The sequence below is a fragment of the Echinococcus granulosus genome (assembly GCF_000524195.1).
Source record: "Echinococcus granulosus chromosome Unknown EG_S00022, whole genome shotgun sequence".
Classification (NCBI taxonomy): domain Eukaryota; kingdom Metazoa; phylum Platyhelminthes; class Cestoda; order Cyclophyllidea; family Taeniidae; genus Echinococcus; species Echinococcus granulosus.
The window spans coordinates 252,030-270,598 of record NW_020170402.1 but is presented as its reverse complement, the minus strand read 5'-3'; positions in this window follow the sequence as shown (position 1 = coordinate 270,598).

Below are 18,569 nucleotides of genomic sequence, written 5' to 3'. Positions count from 1 at the left end.
CATTTTCACTAAGGCAACTTCTCCTACGGGAACACTCGAGCGTGCTGTGCACTTGACTTATTTGTTTGCGGGTTGAAAATGAATTGCCACATCATTTAGAAAGTGAATCCATGCTCCGCATGAGTTAATGCGTGAAAGGGGTGTAAGATGAGACATAAATAAATCATATCTGGAATCACACCATGGCATATTTATTGTCATGCAGGCAAAATCAGTGCTTAGAGTGCAATTACGCACAGGTGGAGGCATTCCTAGAGAGCACAAATTAATCAATGGGCCCTGGCATAAGACCATATATAGCAAGTCACTTGAAAAGCCACTTTTAATCGTCACTGATGAGTGTGTCTCGGATAAGGTTTTAACATCGCAAGTAAATGCTCTGCGGATACTTGTATTGCTTGTTAGCGTTAAGAATTATTCGCGTCTGCAGTTATAAAATGCTTTTAATGCATCATACAAGCATGTGTATCTAACGCACGTCAGGTAAATTGTATGACGATATTAGCAGACGCAAGTCCACAGCTTGCCGCTCCAAAGTTGTTAATGCATTATTCACTAAGTTAAGTAACTTTGAGGTTGCAGGTTACGATCAGTGGTAATAATTGAATGGATCGTAAGGGCAAAGTGGGAAACAGATGCATCAGCTTTTGTCAATTGCCTAGAGTTACAGTTAATGTGAACAAATCCTTGCAGACCCTTCAGTGCGCAAATTATTGTTCCACTCAAAAGCTTTGAGGCCACATCCTCATTTTGAAATACCTGTTTCGTTGTGAGGCTCCAAAAACAGGACCTGGTGAGTTTCACTGAAGGGTTGGGAAAAAAATAAGCCAATAATCGTATGAACAAGGATGTTTAAGCCCCTAAGTGGGTGGTGCCTTACCACACTTTTTTCTAGATTCACATGCGCAAATGGATCCAATTTCGAGTAAACTCTTAAATGCGATACTTTATTAGTTTATAAACCCTATACTTTGAAAGGTTTCTTAGTTTTCCTTCATCTTAGTCATGTGGCCTACCTCAGTGATAAGATTCACTCTTTTTTTCTTCCTTGAATGAATATAATTATGTAATTAAATGCACTATATGCATTCGCATTTACAATTCACTGATACGCATGACCATATATGAAACAAGGTAATTAACTGTACAAGAAAAAAGTGATTTGAATCATCACTGTAGCATTAATAAAAGGAAACGTGAGAATTGCTTCAATAGTCTAAATAGCAGCCAAAAACAAGTTTCGCCCACTCTTCTTCTTCTACCGCCTATGCCATCTACAAAAACCGGAATACTGCAGATTGCAGGCTCACGCTTCGTGTGTGGCTCCATCATGATGGACGTGCCCCTTGACCAGTTTTGCTTTGCAGAATGAACTGCTAATAAATGTTCCGCAATTTCCCCCAAGATTTGCTACATTTTCATAGCCAACTCGAATCGCTGATGCGTAATCGTCACCACAAATGCCATTCTCCACACAAGTGATGCTGTTGCCACTACCTCACGTGTACAATCAGTGATAGATTTGTGCTTGTCAAAAGCATTTGCAGCCAGACGCAGTGTACTCCTTCAATTCGCTCTCCCAGTACACTTGATTGCAATACTGAGGATGGGTGGTTGTGCACATAGTGGAGGGTAGTATGCAATTGAAGGTTTCGCTTACTTAAATGAGCTTTTGGCGAGGTAGGAAAGTGAACGAGACTGTTAAAAGCTTAGCGCATGGAAATAAAAGTTCTTGATGTTTCCACTCGCGAAGTTGAGCAATGTCGCAGCTAACACGATGCAGATGAAAGAGAACGTAAAGAAGCGATGGATGGATGGATAAATGAAAGGACTAGGGGGCTCTGACCGAGCGAAATGCAGTCTGATTGCATATGGTTGAAGAGGTTGATTGGAGTAAGTGATAGAGCCATGTCAGCTAGAGTACTAATTCTATTGCCCACAGGGCAGAAGGAAGGTGCTTGATCAACACCTCATATGTGCTACTGATATCATCCATTTGACCATAAATTACTGGTGAATGCCGCCCATATCAACCGACAGGCAATTAGGGTAGGCGGATCCCCTCAACAATGAAGTGTGATAGCACTGGACAACCACCTTTGTGATGCAAGTAACGTTTATGCATTCAATCAAAATGAGTGCGTATGGGGACACCGTACACTGCTTTGCCTCAGTAAAAGCATCATTTTTAGACTTGTGCAGTTTTCATGCTTCTGACAGCTACTCCAACTTCGTGGTAACTAGGCCAATTAACCCTGGCTACCCTCCCACCGCCACGCACACACATATTTTGGTCACTACCTCATAAGTGTCGCTGTTTGCGGGTGAAACACATGCCTCCCCAAGTATTGAGGCTCAGCTGGCACCAAATGCAATTGCATATGTTCATAGGAATGGGATGAGCTTTAACCAAATTCTTTTCTACCACTCTAGACAGCAGATGTTTTCCGTCATTCAAAAAGTATGCGCTTTGCTAATTATCCCCGATTTAGAAGCGCTGTAGCTCCCCGACCATTACATGAAGACGGAGGAAGACATGTTATGGTGCCATTATGTGTATTGTCGACATACAGGAGGGTTTGAGGGTCATTGGCGTGACTCGGAGGCCAGGTCTGGAATGGGAATTGCAATGGCGGAGCCCCTACGTAGCCCGTTACTAAGACCGAGAGTTGAACGAACAATTGAAGTATTACAGTAATTCAGGTCTATCAAGGTAAGTCAAGAGAAGTGTGGATTGATCATTTCAATGCTCAAGGTCGGGTAAATGACAAACCGCTGTCGAGTGTAACTCTTTTACACTGAAATGATTCAGAGTTAATTTTAGGTGCTTCTGTAATAGGGTGCAGCAATGTTACTTTCACCCAAATAAATGCCGGTGGAGCGACTCATCGACATGCCACCCTCTCAAGAAAGGACTACGTTTTTTCGGTGCAAGCAAGACAAAGAACGCAAAGGAAATATCGCCTCACAAGTTTACAGCAATGCGTACTTTTGTGAGGTGTATTTGCAGACAATAATCATGTCAATCAAAGCATTGATGTTCACACGAGAAACCCGGTGCCATTGTGTGGGACGAGGGAGGATTTAACTTAATTCCGTCTAATGTAAGCGTTTGGAGGCATTAGGTAATGCCGCCTAACTTTCTCAGCAGCTGTACCAATGAAAACTGCTTAAGGGCCAAGTGAAAGAGCAGTGGCTCGTTCCATTTGACAAGATGATTATTGTTTGTCCACAGGAGACCAAAAGGAGTTAAAATAAGGCTATTCGTATCATTTTCTGAAAGTAACGTTGCTTACAATAGCCGTAATTTTTGGTGCTCTTATGCAATCAAACTTATTGCTCTCTGACCATAGGAGGCATGAATTTTAAAGGAAAGCACTCCACGTATATGTGGCGGTGATTGCGCAAGTGGTGATAGATGGGCTTGATAAGGAATGTGTCTTTGGTGGGATATTTTTAATCATATTCAAAGTCATTGGGGAACGCGCAACGATCACACTTTTTGAAGAGGTCATTCTTTCTTGGCCTCCATCCTCAAGGGAGTTTCCACCATGTCCGTGATGTGGCAAATCACAGATTTCTGGATTGTCTATTATTCTGCCCCGACAGCTGCCTGTGCATTCGATGCCTTTATGGGAGGGAATCGTTACGCTTTTTTGTTCCCAGTCTACTAGTTTAACGGAAAGACTCCGAGGGGCATCTATGGTTTATTATGTAGCAAAATTGAAGCCTTCTCCGTAGAACTAACACCCACTTATCTTTGTGCCCTCCCAAACAACTTAAAGTTGTGACTCCCTCACAGGAGTTAGTCTCAACTTTATTACAAAACGTCAGCAGCAAACAATTGATTGGTCAGTAGAGAAGTTCGGTGTTTTCACATGCTGAATGGCGATTGACGGTAGCAGCTAAGATCACTCCAATTCTCAAGTTCTCATTCACTTGTGTTGAGGGTTTGATTTCGTGCCAATTAACGTTTAGTACTAAATATAAGTTAAAAAGAATTGGGTGGAGTGTAAAAATAGTGTTTGTTAAGTAACGCCTTGAGCAATAAAGCATCTCCTCAGGACAACGACTTTTATTATGGCTAAATTCGTGTACTTTGCTGAAGGGTTTGTAGGACGGGTTCTCTCACAAGCGCATAAATCTATCACTTGGTAGTATAGAGAAAACGATCCCTATTTTCACAAACCGTTTATGGCATTAACGAATAGCTGAGAAATTTATCCATGTCACGACTGCAATCTTTCATTCCCGCCCACGGAGACATGACCACGCTGCCAAACGCGCCTCTGTAGCATGCCTTCTCCAAAGGCTTAGATGCAAAAAATTACTCGTAATTATGTATCTCCACTGGCAGGTATGGTTAGATGGATCAACTGAATCTGGGAGATAGGTGAACAGGGAAATTGGGAAGATGAGGCTGTGCCTCCCATTCTATTCTACAGTGGTAGTCGTCTCAGTAGTGTGAAATCTGTTTTTGTCTTTCGAAACTGCGAATGGGTGTTTCTAACATCTAGCTCACCAATCCCACCCATTCTGCCGGTCCCTTGAAGTGGTGCCTTTTCTTGGATAGCTTAGAGCTTATCCTGTTGTACTGTTCTTTGTCTTGTTGCATCAAACAGATGAAACTCAGCGGAAATCATGCGGTTCTCAAGAAGAGTTTCACATCCACAACCATACATGCTGCACCCAAACATGCACAGCTACGCAAAGGACAGCCGTATAGGAAGAGGTGGTACCAGCACGAGGGGCAAGTCGTGAGTGGTGAGCGAATTGCTGGAGAATAACTATTATGCCACCTCACGTGTTGGACGTTACAATAAAATTAAATATCATTTTCCTCCACAGACTGCTCAGTCAGTCAGTCGGTCATTCATCCCATCGGTCAATCGGCGAAATTCCGTTTTGAAAACCACGAACCTACGGTCTTTATTGTTGAAGGCAGGGATAGTACTAGCAACTGCCTTAACCGTCAGTACCTTCCATATGCCATTAGGCCTCACCAAATCCAGTTCTGCGGACAACAGAGGCAAACAGAAAGGATAGGAGAATCAATTTTGTGGAAACGGTATAAAAGAATGTTCATTAGGTAGATTTTATTACACAAAATCCCTCCGGTTTGTTTAGAAATATTTACTCCCTTTGCACAGCTAGGAAGTTGATGGACTAATAAAATTGCTGCATCCACGGAAATCCTGATCCAATGGATGGGCCCCATTTAACAAATAATTTCTCAATGTATCTAAGTGCTAGAGGAACATATAAATGTAATTTTTGCGATGATGGGTTGTTTTACGGTCGAGGTATAACCAATCTTACTGATAACAGTTCACTTTCTATTGCGTTGTGGTCATGCTACTGATACATTTAAGTAGACCCAAAACTGTGCCTCCTTAATTTGTGGTAAGCATTTCTATCCAATGAAATTGTATCCACACGATTTAAATTGGATTGCTCTTTTGATATCTCATTACACGTAAGAGACAAGCTGTGGCAGTTCATGAATTACTTTAACTCCTTACCAAGGTTTGAATAATGGAGTTCAAAATTTTACAAAATTAATCTCTTCTGTCCCTCCCCCCCCCCCCCCCCCCTTGTCCACAAAAACACAACCTCCCTTTCTCAATGGAACTCTTCTAGTATTTGTTTCTTCTGTACACAGGAGGCAGAAGTTCCCCTGAGATTCATGTTAATATTCTCAATCATGGGTTCCGCTTAGATCCATTAACATTTGTGACCGCATAAGTTCACGCAATAAAATCGAAAATGTCATCAGGTCAGGCATGTTTCCACCTTGAAAGTGATTTCCGAACTTTAGAATCTGATAATAGGTCTACATCGGCCAGGCGTATTGTACTAGCTAGGATTTCTCAGTTTATTATCAAGCATGATCTCCGATTTAAAGGGGAAGTATTCTAAAAAAGTGCCTTAGATAATACTGTATCTCACAAAACTGTACAACTTGATATCTTTACAAACCGCTTTACATAGTGTCTTGGCTATCACATTAAAGTACACGACGTTGTGTGCCCTGATTAGCCTCCAGGAAATCAAGGCTCCTACCTTTAGAACTGTCTGACCTTCAAGGAACCTTTGGTCTTCGCCTCTTCATGTAGCTCCCAGTCGGAATTTAGTCGGCCACTGCGCACGCAATGCTGTGACTGTGGCTGTGCCTGACATGCATGTTTTTTTCCGCTTTAATGATCTTGCGGCATTCCTGAGTGGAAAAGTCATCGTGTATAAGATTGATTTTACCCCTATGGCGGGAGAAAACTTTCATAAAACAGTCACAACAAACTCTATTGACTTATTTGAACGCCTTTAACAAAACAAGGGTAATTACTAAGGCCATCTCAGGGCAAAATCATCAGAATTCCAAGAAAGCACTCTGGAGCCTCGACTTTCGACCCTCACCGGAGACAGCGTCCACAACCATGGACAATCTGTGGAGTGTAGTTACATAGTCTACATAACTAGCATAATTATCGCTAAGTTGCATCGCCTCAACGAAGTAAAGAGGAGCGATTAAATGTTTTTGGACGCAAAAAATTAAATGCGATTTTCTGCATTGCTAGTGAAAAAACTAAGAACGTAAAACCGACTCTAATACTACTAACTGATGTTAAGTACAACTTAGTTGCATCTTATTCGCTTTTGGCAAGAAAAGAAACCTTTCCTTGCAAAAATTGCAGCACTTCTGCGACGTGCTCAATCAGCATTGCAGGAAGCTTTTAAGCTCCACTTATAGTCATTTGTTCAAACTCGTAAAGCGCCTTCTTTTAGAAAATAGCTTGATTAGGGCAAAGGATTTGTGAAAAGCCGTAACTTTGTTCCAAGCAGCAAAGTTTAGCATTTCCCTTCAAAAGTTCCCCTACGGGAAGAAAAAGTTATTTAAATTTTAAATTAAACAATTACAGGTGGATTCCCACTTCTATGGGAGTCCTTGAGTTCCATTTACGACTGCTTCTACCACCCCAAACATCAAGAATGACAATTTTGAAGTAGCCGTCTTAAACATAATTTAACCGCTTTCTATCTTTTATTGAAAAAACATTCAAATTAACGTGTGGAGCGGCAAATTCTATGTCTGCTCATCTGTTTTTTAGAAATGATGTATTTAGTAAGTGCATAGTGCCCCGAGACTTCCATGAAGATGAAAGAAGCTATAATACTCGGGTAGAATATATAATGCTGACGTACATAAGGGCTGGGGTAGGTGCTACCCTGGCCTGGGATTCACAATAGTCGTGTCCTGCATATCCTGCGAAACCAAAGAGAAGAATTAAACAATCAAAGTTTTATCCAGCATCCCTCCCCTCCTTTGAGCGTCGTCCTGGAGCTCCCCTTGGTCAGCCTCCTGCGGTGCTACAAGAAATACACCACGAACCAACCGCGCAAATCATCGGATTTGCTCATAAGTGAGAAGATATCTGACTGTAACTTTCCTGATCTTTGACAATTCCAAAGGATCTAGAATAGCCCTGTTTGGGAACTGTTATGGGGGAAGGGGGCAAAGGCTCTGGCCACCTCGCATGCACACCTTAATTTGTAGGAACACTGGCCAAAACGCAGAAACATATAACAAAGGCTGTGGATTAAAATAGTTATATGGAGATAAACTTCCGCGCTTGTTTTTACTTTAATGTTACTTAGTCATACTTATCTGGGGTCCATGCAGATAGCAGAGGGGTGAAGGAAGCAGTAGGCAATCATTTCATTGACACCGTTATACAGCTCCGCGACGACCCTTTCCTGAAAACTCACAGCTACTGTGGCATCCATTGTCCATAGCACTGGGACTGGGGTAATTACCTAAGATATACATTATTTTCAACCTTTCTGTAAGAAATCGACGCACATTCTTCCATATTTTTTCTACTATCACGTTAAGATTAAGCAACCGAGAATGAAAATCAAGGTAGTTTTCCTTTAGGATAGCGGTTCCTTTCAACTTCCACCGATGTAGCTCTCCGAGACTTCCCTAAATACAAAAGAAGCCATAGTACTCGGGCAGAATATGCACTGTTGACTTACAGGAGAGGTAATGGGGGCTACCGGCGTGTCCTAAAGGCCATGCCTCAGAGCGGAAGTGCAGCAGAGCCTTGAGTAACTGTGTAACCTAAACGAGGAGTTAAACAAACCGTCTAATATCTTCAGTAAATATCCAAAGAATGTTACACCAACTCCTCACAAGCTAAATTAGATTGACGAATGAAGACGACCTGAAGCAAACAACTTTTCGCTACCAGCGCCTCACAGTTGGAATTAAAGTTGCCCCACTGTCCTTCCTAAAAGGCATATAAGTAGATTGGAGTGAGCTCACTCCACATTTTGGACACCTCGACTGCTGACGGTCGCATTACATGTCCGATCGCGCAATAAACCTCCCAAAGTGTGTTCCAGAATGAGACGACCAAATTATTTGAAACGTCTGATCACGGGGTTTAGTCGTCTAGACGTCGTGAGTCCAGGTTAAGGGCCACAGCTAAGCTGTGTGTGTGGTGGATAAGCTGGAATTCACTAGTGCTATTCGGCTAATGAGTAATTATGGAACACCTAAGTCGTACATCGAGTCGTCGCTTGCTGGACCACATTGAATCAGTGCGACTGATTACAGGCATCATGTGGAGCCAAAATTTGGATGCAAATCGTTAGGCGATTTCAGCGGATGTTTTGGTGGTGGCTTTACACTACAAATCATTTTTTAGCTTCCTGATGAATACAAAGGACTTTTGAGTTAAAACCCTCACTTTTCCAGCAAAATACTGCGTGACTAGTGAAGCAATAAGTAATTGTGTAAGTTTATCTGGCAACAGTCAAACATGAACACCCGAGCTTGATATGCATGAAGTCAGTTCAGGTTGGTCCCATAATCATAGGTACCGTATTCTTGTAATTTCAATCGGCGTCAACGACTGTATGGAAATCACTTGCCCAACTTACTTCACTCAGATCATCTAAACCTTATCAAGATCAAAATACTAAGGCTGATCCCGAAAGGGTTAATCCTCCTCCCTTATTTGCTAACTGGAGAAGACTTGCAGGACCAATGCGAAGGCGCTGATAACAGGTACTGATTGGAGCTGGGATTGGTTTGGACACCGGCTTTCCAGATACAATTCGATTCTGTTTAGGACCATTGAAGTTACAGGGTGCTTTCAGATTCGGAATCGAAAGCGACCGAAGTCCCACACTATCCAGACAAAATTAAAAAGTGCTGCATTACTGAATAATTGCTAGTGTGTATGGAGAGTCGTTACCTTTCATTCCACTTGCCTCAATTGGGGGGAGAACAGAGCGTCTAGCCTTTGTTGCAATCTGCGGCAAATAACTCTTCCGTAGTGCCGTGAAATGAGAAGAAACCTTCAGTTGTGTTGTCGTGAGACTGGTACGTGTCCAGGCTATAAGCGGAGAGATTGGCACATACCCGCACTTAACTCAGGCGGGGCAGACGGTGACGTGTGAGCGACAGCGTAGGAATGTGAATAAAAGGTTATCTTCGGATTGCGTTGGTACGAAAGTGTCTGTAAATGGCCGGATGAGTTGAAGAAAGAATTCCCGGAAGAACCAGTTGCATGACACATTACCTCTTCTGCTATCCTTGCAAAATGATTTCCAAAGGGAGGAACCCGTCGGTATGATTCCGCTACATCCCACTGCAGTACCAGTCGAATGACGTCGTCAACGGAGAGTAACAATGAAGGTGGATGTGTCCCCCCTGACTATGCCACGCTCCTCCATTACAATCCTAGCTGTTTCATCCGTCAGATATAGAACAACTGAAGGTCAAGAGGTCTGCCTAGACGAGGTCACCGGTGCTACCCCACCTTCACATTCTCTGTGTGCACCATTTTGTCAGTTGCACCCACACCAAACCTGTCTACTGAAATAGTTAATGCTTTCTGGAACATTTTCCAATCATTTTTCTTGTAAGCAAACTTGTGCTTTTGTTTTGATGTTATAAAAAGAGAAAGTGGAGTTCTTTCTTTCCATGCTAATGTGAGGAAAAGTCTTCTATATTCAACTATGTGTACTCAATCAAAGCAAAGTTTTTTTTTGGGGGGGGGGGGGGGGAAATGTCGGTAATGGAATTGCTTACACCTATCGTCTAATACTTTGAGGATCGAGTTTCTCTTTTTGATGTGCACCGATTACCGAAAATCCTCATGTCACTCCCGTCCATCCATCAAGTGTCCATCCATTCATTTCACATCACTTCATCCATTCGCGTATTCATCCATCCATTCGTTCATTACTCCACCCCGTATCCATCCATCCATCCCCACATCAGTAAATATAATATCAAAATTTTTTCGCTTTTGCACAGATTTATTAAATGCACAACGTGAATAAGAGCGCTTCCTTTCCTCAAGTGCCTTCGAACCAACCTGCACCGTTCTCCGAATACGCACGCCACCGCATCCGGTTTTTGGTCTTTTATTCGATTTTTGAGATAATTCAACAGCTGAAAGTCTCTACAATGCATTTCCAACCCACAGACACTTTCATATTGATAGACATCCCATCTGCTCAAAGCAGTCTCGTTCCCCTTGCCAGGGATGAGAACGATCAAGAGGTAAACTGGTGCTTTCACTTATTCTTCTTCTATTCAAAATCAAGTTACTGTATCGAAAGCGCATAGCCCGAGAATTGAAAACTTGGCCATCGACAGTTTAGTCCAACTTTGAGATTAGGGGTGGGGCAAACGAAAGGATCATCTTTGCAGAATCTGAAGTATTTTTACCGGGTAATATCACAGCAATTAACAGGATAAATGGCAGTGTGGTGAGGCTATTACCTAGGTTACAACTGCACTGTGTACTTCCTACATTTCTTGTTTGCACCATGTAGGTCGATCTCTGGAATCTTAATCGCCTCGAGGTGCTTCTGCCATTGGCCAAATTTTTGCTTCTCCTATTTTTACCAGTGATGTGCACCTAAAATGGAACAACTATGCACATGCCAACAGAATTTGCAGATTCTAAAGTGCCGTACCAAAAATGGCTTTTGCATTGCCTAAACATGAACGAACAGACTTTCTAAAGCATCCCTTACTTTAACCTCCAAACAGATTACTTGGACAGAGTCCACTTTGGCAGCAAGTTGAAAATCATTGCTACTTGGCTCAATAGTGGAACCTTACTTGGTGTTATGTCCTAGTCCCTGCAGCCCACGGCTTGTGAGTCAAACGTATTCATGTAAAAATGAACTAGCTTTAACTGTCACCGGCTTGCTGTGGTACCTGATCACAAGTAATTCAATGTACGTGGTTCGTAGACGTCTTTCTTGCAGCACCAACTACGGCGTGATGGCCGACGAGGAAAGGTGACATGTAGAGCACCGGAAACGACGCTCTAAAGAGGAGAGGGGACTGTGCAATGTTTTGTTTGTTTAGCTCTGCAACTTAGCACTCTGCCACTATACCCTTTATCAAATGACTGCTTTCAGTCTTGTGTTTTTACTACAAGCGATGGGTACACGGGATGTCCAGCACGGGATAGCACCCAATTACAGTTTCTAAACAGGACGAAACTCCAGATGCTCTAGAAATGCGGAGATCAGTGATGTTGCAGTCAGAAATCTCAGTTGCCCGCCAATTCGATGACTGGTGTGGCTGGATCTTGGGTGTTTTTCCTTACAAAACCAACTGTGACGTGACAATCGACGCGGGAAATTGACCAAAGGGAGCGCCGAACAAGATGCCCTGTAATGTTTTAATTGATTGTTTAACTCTCGGGTTTGGCAACGGGCCACTTGGGCCATGTCAGTGGCCTCCAAGCCCTACTGTATGACAACAATGCATAATTTGGCCGGGTATTGTGTCTTCTTCTTTAGGGAAGTTTCGGTGTGCTACACAGACACTTTCACGCCGAATTCGAGTGCTTGGACTTAATGTTCAAGACTTTACGATGATCGTGTCCGTTACGAAGCTCAACTTTCCCTTCGTAAATACATTGCGAGAGATGTCAAGGCAAAAAGTAATGGGACGATATCTAGTAGAAGGTTAGCAAGATCTGTGCTGACTGCCCGACGATTCGCAAAACTTGGCACACTACGAAGAGATATTAGCCGCCTAGGTGGTACTATACTTTAATTTGCTTTCGGCAGCACCGTTTGTTTAACGTGATTGTTTTAAGCGTGCGATATAGCACTGCCTGACTGTGGCTTACCATTTAGATAGCAATGTATGAAACGTCTAGGCAAGAAGTCAAGGTAGATATTCAGAGCACAAAAACTGTCTAGAGCATGAAACTACCTATTTATTTGTATAAATATGAAGTGAAGATAGAAGAACTGCATTAAAATGAGTCAAAAGGCCTCCAGATGGGATTTTCATTCACATTCAAGGCGGGAAGTACACCTGAAGTATTAAACTCCTGGAATTTGGGTTCGTTATTTTCACCCTTATCTTCATTAGCCTTGATACCAACTATTCCATCACCAAAGGGAAAGACGTTGAGTGGAGGACAGAACCCTACCGAAGCTGAACCAAAGTGCAGAGGTGAGAAAAGCCGAGGAATGGGTTGGTCCTGGTGTATAGAGCATCGATCCTCCGGAGAAGAAGCATACTTCCACATAGGTTCTTTCAAACCAGTAGACACGCTCAAACTTGGCCACTGATTACTTTGGCTGGAAGCAGTCTGAAGAATAAAAGAAACTAGAAAGTGGTCAGAAGTACCATCCTGTTACAAGCTCAATGAATTGATGTACCCATTACAATAATTGTTAGAAAAGGACTAACATCATTCAAGAGCAGAGTGGCTCGTCTTTGCTTCAGTTTTCGTTCACTGAATTCGTTTGTGATTCCCTGAAACAGGCGGAACGCACAACGGCGGTAGAAGTGTAAATCGCGGAGATGTTAAATTAACTTGGCACGCACTCACCCACAATACATGGTGTCTAAACTGGGGTCCAGACGACCCAGACAGGTGACAGACACACCCATACAGTTAGACAGAAATGCAAGCGCATGAGTGCGTACACGTGACTTTAAGTAGGCATAAAGAGCAACTCACATAGGTCATCTTAGCCATGCACAGTTCGCATATCTTGGATTTGCGTCTGTGACCAAGGCTAGGACTCAGGCAACGCGCACATATCTGCAGGGCGTTCCTATTCACAAGGAGGGTACCTGAGGCACACATGCAAGGACTTCCAACATCATATTTTCCACTATTGTAGGTCCTGTTGCTGCTGACTGGTGGATCTAAGGTGGAGCATGATGCCAAATGTCGGTGAGCAATGGCAGTGGCGTGATTGTCCCTCTGCCTGACTCTCTGCCACTCAAATAATGACGAAACTTGCTCATTCCCCTCCATCTTCAGCGCTTCAACAATCTGACAATGATTTCTGCCACCATAGTCATTGTTATTGTTGCTGCCCATTGCAAGTGAATGGCGCTGTAAAATGACTTCTCTCTGTCTCTCACCTCAGATGCGTCGCTTGTGTGACTCCCACGATGGCCTTCTCGCACTCGCATTGGTGTCTTCTCACCGACGTCTGAACCTATAGGGGTGGGTGTTGGAGATGACCATCTATTTGTAGGTGACTGTAACAATGATTAAATATGGATCTTATTGTTGTTGTAGAGGGTACCAACCACCAAATTCGATCATTTGTCATATTTTCCAATTACCACTATTCGTCCAACAATATCATTGTTTCCAGTTCCCCTGCCGTATCGAACACTTGAAGGCGTTTAAATTGATTGGAAAAGTTGGACCGGAATATAATAGTTCAAAAGCTTGCCACCACGATAATAGTGACTAAGCCTGGGTAAACTGTTAAGATCCCTCAAGGCACCAAATATCCGTCAAACCTGATCGGCGTAAATTCAAGGCTTTCTACCTTGCACAGCGATTTTCCTTGCTTTTATTATGATGATGAGTTCTGGCATTGGAGCATTCTAGGCGAATTTAAGTAGGCTTAATGAGTCAATGCGATGACCAGGTGATTGTGTTCACAAATAAGTGAACTATGTGACATTGGAGCAGTCAACGTTATCGCTAGATGACTGCAACCTTTCAACTCCCCGCAATTTGCTGAGTGGGTACGACTGTTTAAATGGTTGGCAAAGACAGAGATCTAGGTTTATAAATCACACTTTGTAAACGGATTTCCTTGGTCAGATTATGCCACGAACTTTAATAAGGAACTGACGCCAATTGAACGTCAACTTTTACTTCGAAATAATTGTTCAACTTTAACTGTCATCAATTTAGAGTCACAGAGTCTAGCTGAAGTCGCGTCAAATTGTACTGGAGCCTCAGCCCTAAAATATTGCTGATAGCGATGGCAGGGGTAGTAACTCAGGTCGAGCTAATGGCCGCTCCGGCTGAGAAGGGGTACAAAGGAGCGATTTACATTTGTTGCATACTATGGTGGATATATTCTTTCGCGGTACCCTGAAATGAGAGGAGACCTTCAATTGTAATGCTATTGTGAGTCTGGAATATGTGTTCAGACGGCGAGTGGACAGAGTGGCAGACGTCCACACTTAACGCAGACGAGGTAGACGACGAGGTGTGAGTGACAGCGTATGAACGTGATGTAAAGTAGACGGAAAATGCAACACACGTAGATCATCTTGGCTGATTTTGCATTTGTAAGCGATTTCCATTCAATGGAGGAGTGGATAATGAAATGGCGCAAGAATTGGCTGCATTATACATGGGATTACTACCCGTTCTGCTATTTTCGACTGGTGTCTCGAAGGCGCTATGGTGGTTTGATTCAGCCTCTTCTTGAATTGTTGCTAATCAACTAACAACAACACAAGCGCGGCGATAGCAGTGGAGGTAGGTCCCTTGTTTAACTTTCGCAGTCGTCGAGCCCTCCCCCTTTGTCTTCGTCCGGATCCTCAACTTCACCTTTCCGCCACTTCGATGCTGACTCTCAATGCCATCAATGGCGTTAGCAGACTGCTGCCATTAAAAGCAAGCAAATGTAACCATGAAATCCTTTCTCCCCATTGGTCTCTCCTTGCCTCGGTGGACTAGTCACTCCCTTAATGCAACTCTATCTTGACAGCTGAACCCGTGGTTGTCACATTCAATTTTTGTTTTCCGCAAGTAAGTATACACATTGAAGGTGGATGCTTCAAGTTGGAAGAGTGTGCTTTTACCCAGATGACAACTCGTGGCAGGCTGACTTGCTGCTGTAAACACTTGTCACGTGCAACCCAGGTTATTTTGATGTGGTTATTGCGATTGACAAAAGGCCACTGTCATGTTTAGTCCGGCAGTGGTGAGTAACTTATTTTCGTGAACTAACTTGTGTACTTCATACTTACCATAGCAAGTTGTTCTTCTTTGTTGTTGCTCTTTTCAAGCTCTGGTTCGATTGCGCATGTGACCTTAACAGGTTGAGTGATGCTGCGTACAGTTACGGGGAGGGAATAGTGGATAGAAAAGCAAAACAAAGGAAGGGATCAGAGTGGCGGTTCACAGCTTCTTTTTGTTTGGGTACTGTGAAATTCTGTTAATAAAATTTAGGACTGATGGCAGTACTTTGTGATCGAGGTCCTGAGAGATGAGTGGGCCCATAGTAGTTCCGCAAGTGTTCCCTGAGGTTATAATAATTCACACTAGCTTTGTAGCGCCTTGAGGCTTCCCTGAAGGCAAAGGAAGACATAATACCCGGGCAAATTGTGTATTGTCGACGTGCAAAAGATCCTGGAGGGTTGGTGGCATGGTCCAATAGAGGCCATGGCCGCCGAGCGGCAGTGAAATCTGTGGAGACTTTAGCACCCGCGTAACTAAAAGGCAGTTAAACAAACTATCAAAGCATTATAGTGATAGTAGCCGCATTTGCATCACAATCTAAAGGGACTAATTCATGGAGAATTAAGCTGTTTTCTAGGTGGCGCCACCGTATTAGCTGTGATTTAAATCACTGGTGGATAAGCTGAAAAATCCTACATTATTTGTTCAGCTTAACTCTAATACACTTAAAGTGACTGTCAACTGGAAGATTTATCCATGACCTGATACTGACCTTCTCTTCTGCCATTCTGCCTTGAAAAAATTTCACCTTCCTCCATAATTACGTGCCCAGTGACGTTAGAAAACACGAGTAGTCTTTCTATCACCGATGGTTGAAAACTCGTTCCTAAACGATGAGGGTAACTAAGATTGGAGCGCCTCAGCAGATAAGTACGCAAAACCAAAGGCGATATAATATCGTTTCAGTTCTACAAGACTTTCTACCAAAGAACCTTATCTGCCATCAAATTCCACATAGTCAAAAACCATAAAACAAATTAAAGAATAAATTCTGTCAAACCATTTGCAAGTGAGTATGCAGTCGACTATTATCTGGATGAATTATGTGGAAGAAGGGAAGTGAAAAACACGCAGGATTTAAGCTATGCGCGTCGGTAACGTCGAAATGGACATTAAAATTTGTCATTGGAAATTTCACCTTCTACACTACTGCCTAATGCCTAGCAAGGAATGACTTTACTGTCAAATGGGGCCGAGAGTAAAAGTATCCAATTCAGCAACAGCTAGAGAATTTTGTTTCGTGGATGAATTCCCTCGTTTTCACTAATTATTTATCTGTTGCTTAAAATAGGCGTGACAGAACTAGAGTATACATAGCACACAGACAACGTCTAGTTCTACTGAAGTAGTCAAGGAAGCTATACCCACATAGAGCACCCATGTGTGAATCAATGAGTATTCGAATAAATTTATCAAACACACAAAGAAGAGGCTAGTGTGGCAAAATACTTAGACTTTTTAAATGTTCGTTTTGACGCCTAATTATTCAGTATCAAATCTTCAATAAAATATCACTGTAGAAAAAAGCAACGAGTTTCCTTTGCGTACATTGTATCTCGTATTTTCTGTATCATGCACTGGCAGTTCCAAATTCAAATATGAAATCCCATTTAACTTACTAGAAATAGTCTGAAAATGTAATAATTAGATCCTAGCTATATCCTAATATGAATTTAGTTTAACTGTTTTTTACCTTGACACCAAGTAACGTGACAATTATCTGACAGATGTTTCCGAGGCCTGCGCCTGTGTAGTTAATAAATGGGTTTCGCTGCCCCTTCATCAATCTTTAAAGAAAAGTCTTAAAAAGGCTTTCATAAAGGGAAAACAGTGATGAGGCTTGGGATCGCGACGCTATATAAAGTTCATTGAGTCTAGTGCTGTATTTTTGTTGCTTATCTTTGTAATTAATAGACGATTCGTCCCATAAATTCCTCAGTATTATAACTTAGAGTGTGGTAAAAGGGGTAAGCACTAGAAGCTTAAGATAAATTCTCTCTCCCGCAAGTGAATATAACTGAAAAGAATTAAAATCAACTGAGAACTTGGTTTCCCGAAGTCGTTTTTCTAAAAATCCGTCGCTGCGTTACCTCAACAAACATCCTGAAAATAGTAATATGGACTGCTTCGGATTGCGCAATTTTTGCTGTGCGATTCTAATTGCTTGACGCTCCCAAGAATGTCTCGAAACCTCCCAAGTGATCCAAATCAAATTCTTCAAGCAGTTAATCCCCATAGCAAGCTGATGCTTCAAATGCTACTCTGCATGTAGTGTTACTTTGTTCAGAAATTAGATAGTTACATGTTACTGAGGTCGCTGCTTCTAGGCTGAATTTTAGTGGAAATCATATCGTTTAACGCATTTCCACAAAACAAGAATCACTATGGTCTATCGATCATACACAAACCCCTGTCTGAGATAAGATTTAACTTAACTGTTTTAAAAAACTCAAAATTAGTACTTATCGTCTCCATAACTTTAATAACACATATGGCAATAGAAATGTGGTTCCTCGTTAGTCAATAGCCGACCGGGTAGACAGTGGGCAAGGGATCTAGTGCCAAGGATTGAGGGCCCACGCAATGAAGTATGCAGCCAAACAAATACCAAACCAATACAAGCAAAGTTAATTTAAATTTTCTCGAGTCGAAGAAATAGCAAATGTTACAATTCTACCTCTTGCAGTAAAACTCGCATTTATCATATTATTTCGGCAATTAAATCTATGAACGCAAATTTTCAGCACGATTTAAGAGACCCGATTCCATCCCATCCGCATTTGCTATAAAATGATCCGGATCGCAGTGGATTTGCGCCAGCAAAGTAATTAAGAAATATCACCATTAGATTAGGCATACTGTCATCATTAATCTGAAACAAGAAGAAATATTTAAATGTTAACTTAAAATTTAGGACCCATCAGAAATAAATGTAGAGAAGGTTTCATTGACTACGCGCGGCAATCTGTCTCGTGCCGTATTTTTTTAAAGAAGCAGATGTCTGCAGAAATCTTCCCAGGAAAATTTGATGTGCTTAAATAAGTACGGTTGAAATCTATCATCCCTTCCAAGCGGAGCATAGGGATGCTGCGATTCCCACTTTTAGAATTCGTTTTGCCTCAATCTGAACAACACAACAAGCCTAGCTCTAGCCACCTCAATTTCAATCTCAGCTTAATTTCCAAAGCATTTTTTGAGCCTATAGTCATGTGATTGCTAGCTCCCTCACTCTAGAATGTCGTATGCCAGGCGGGCTCATGTATATGTTGTCTTAGTAACTGGCTA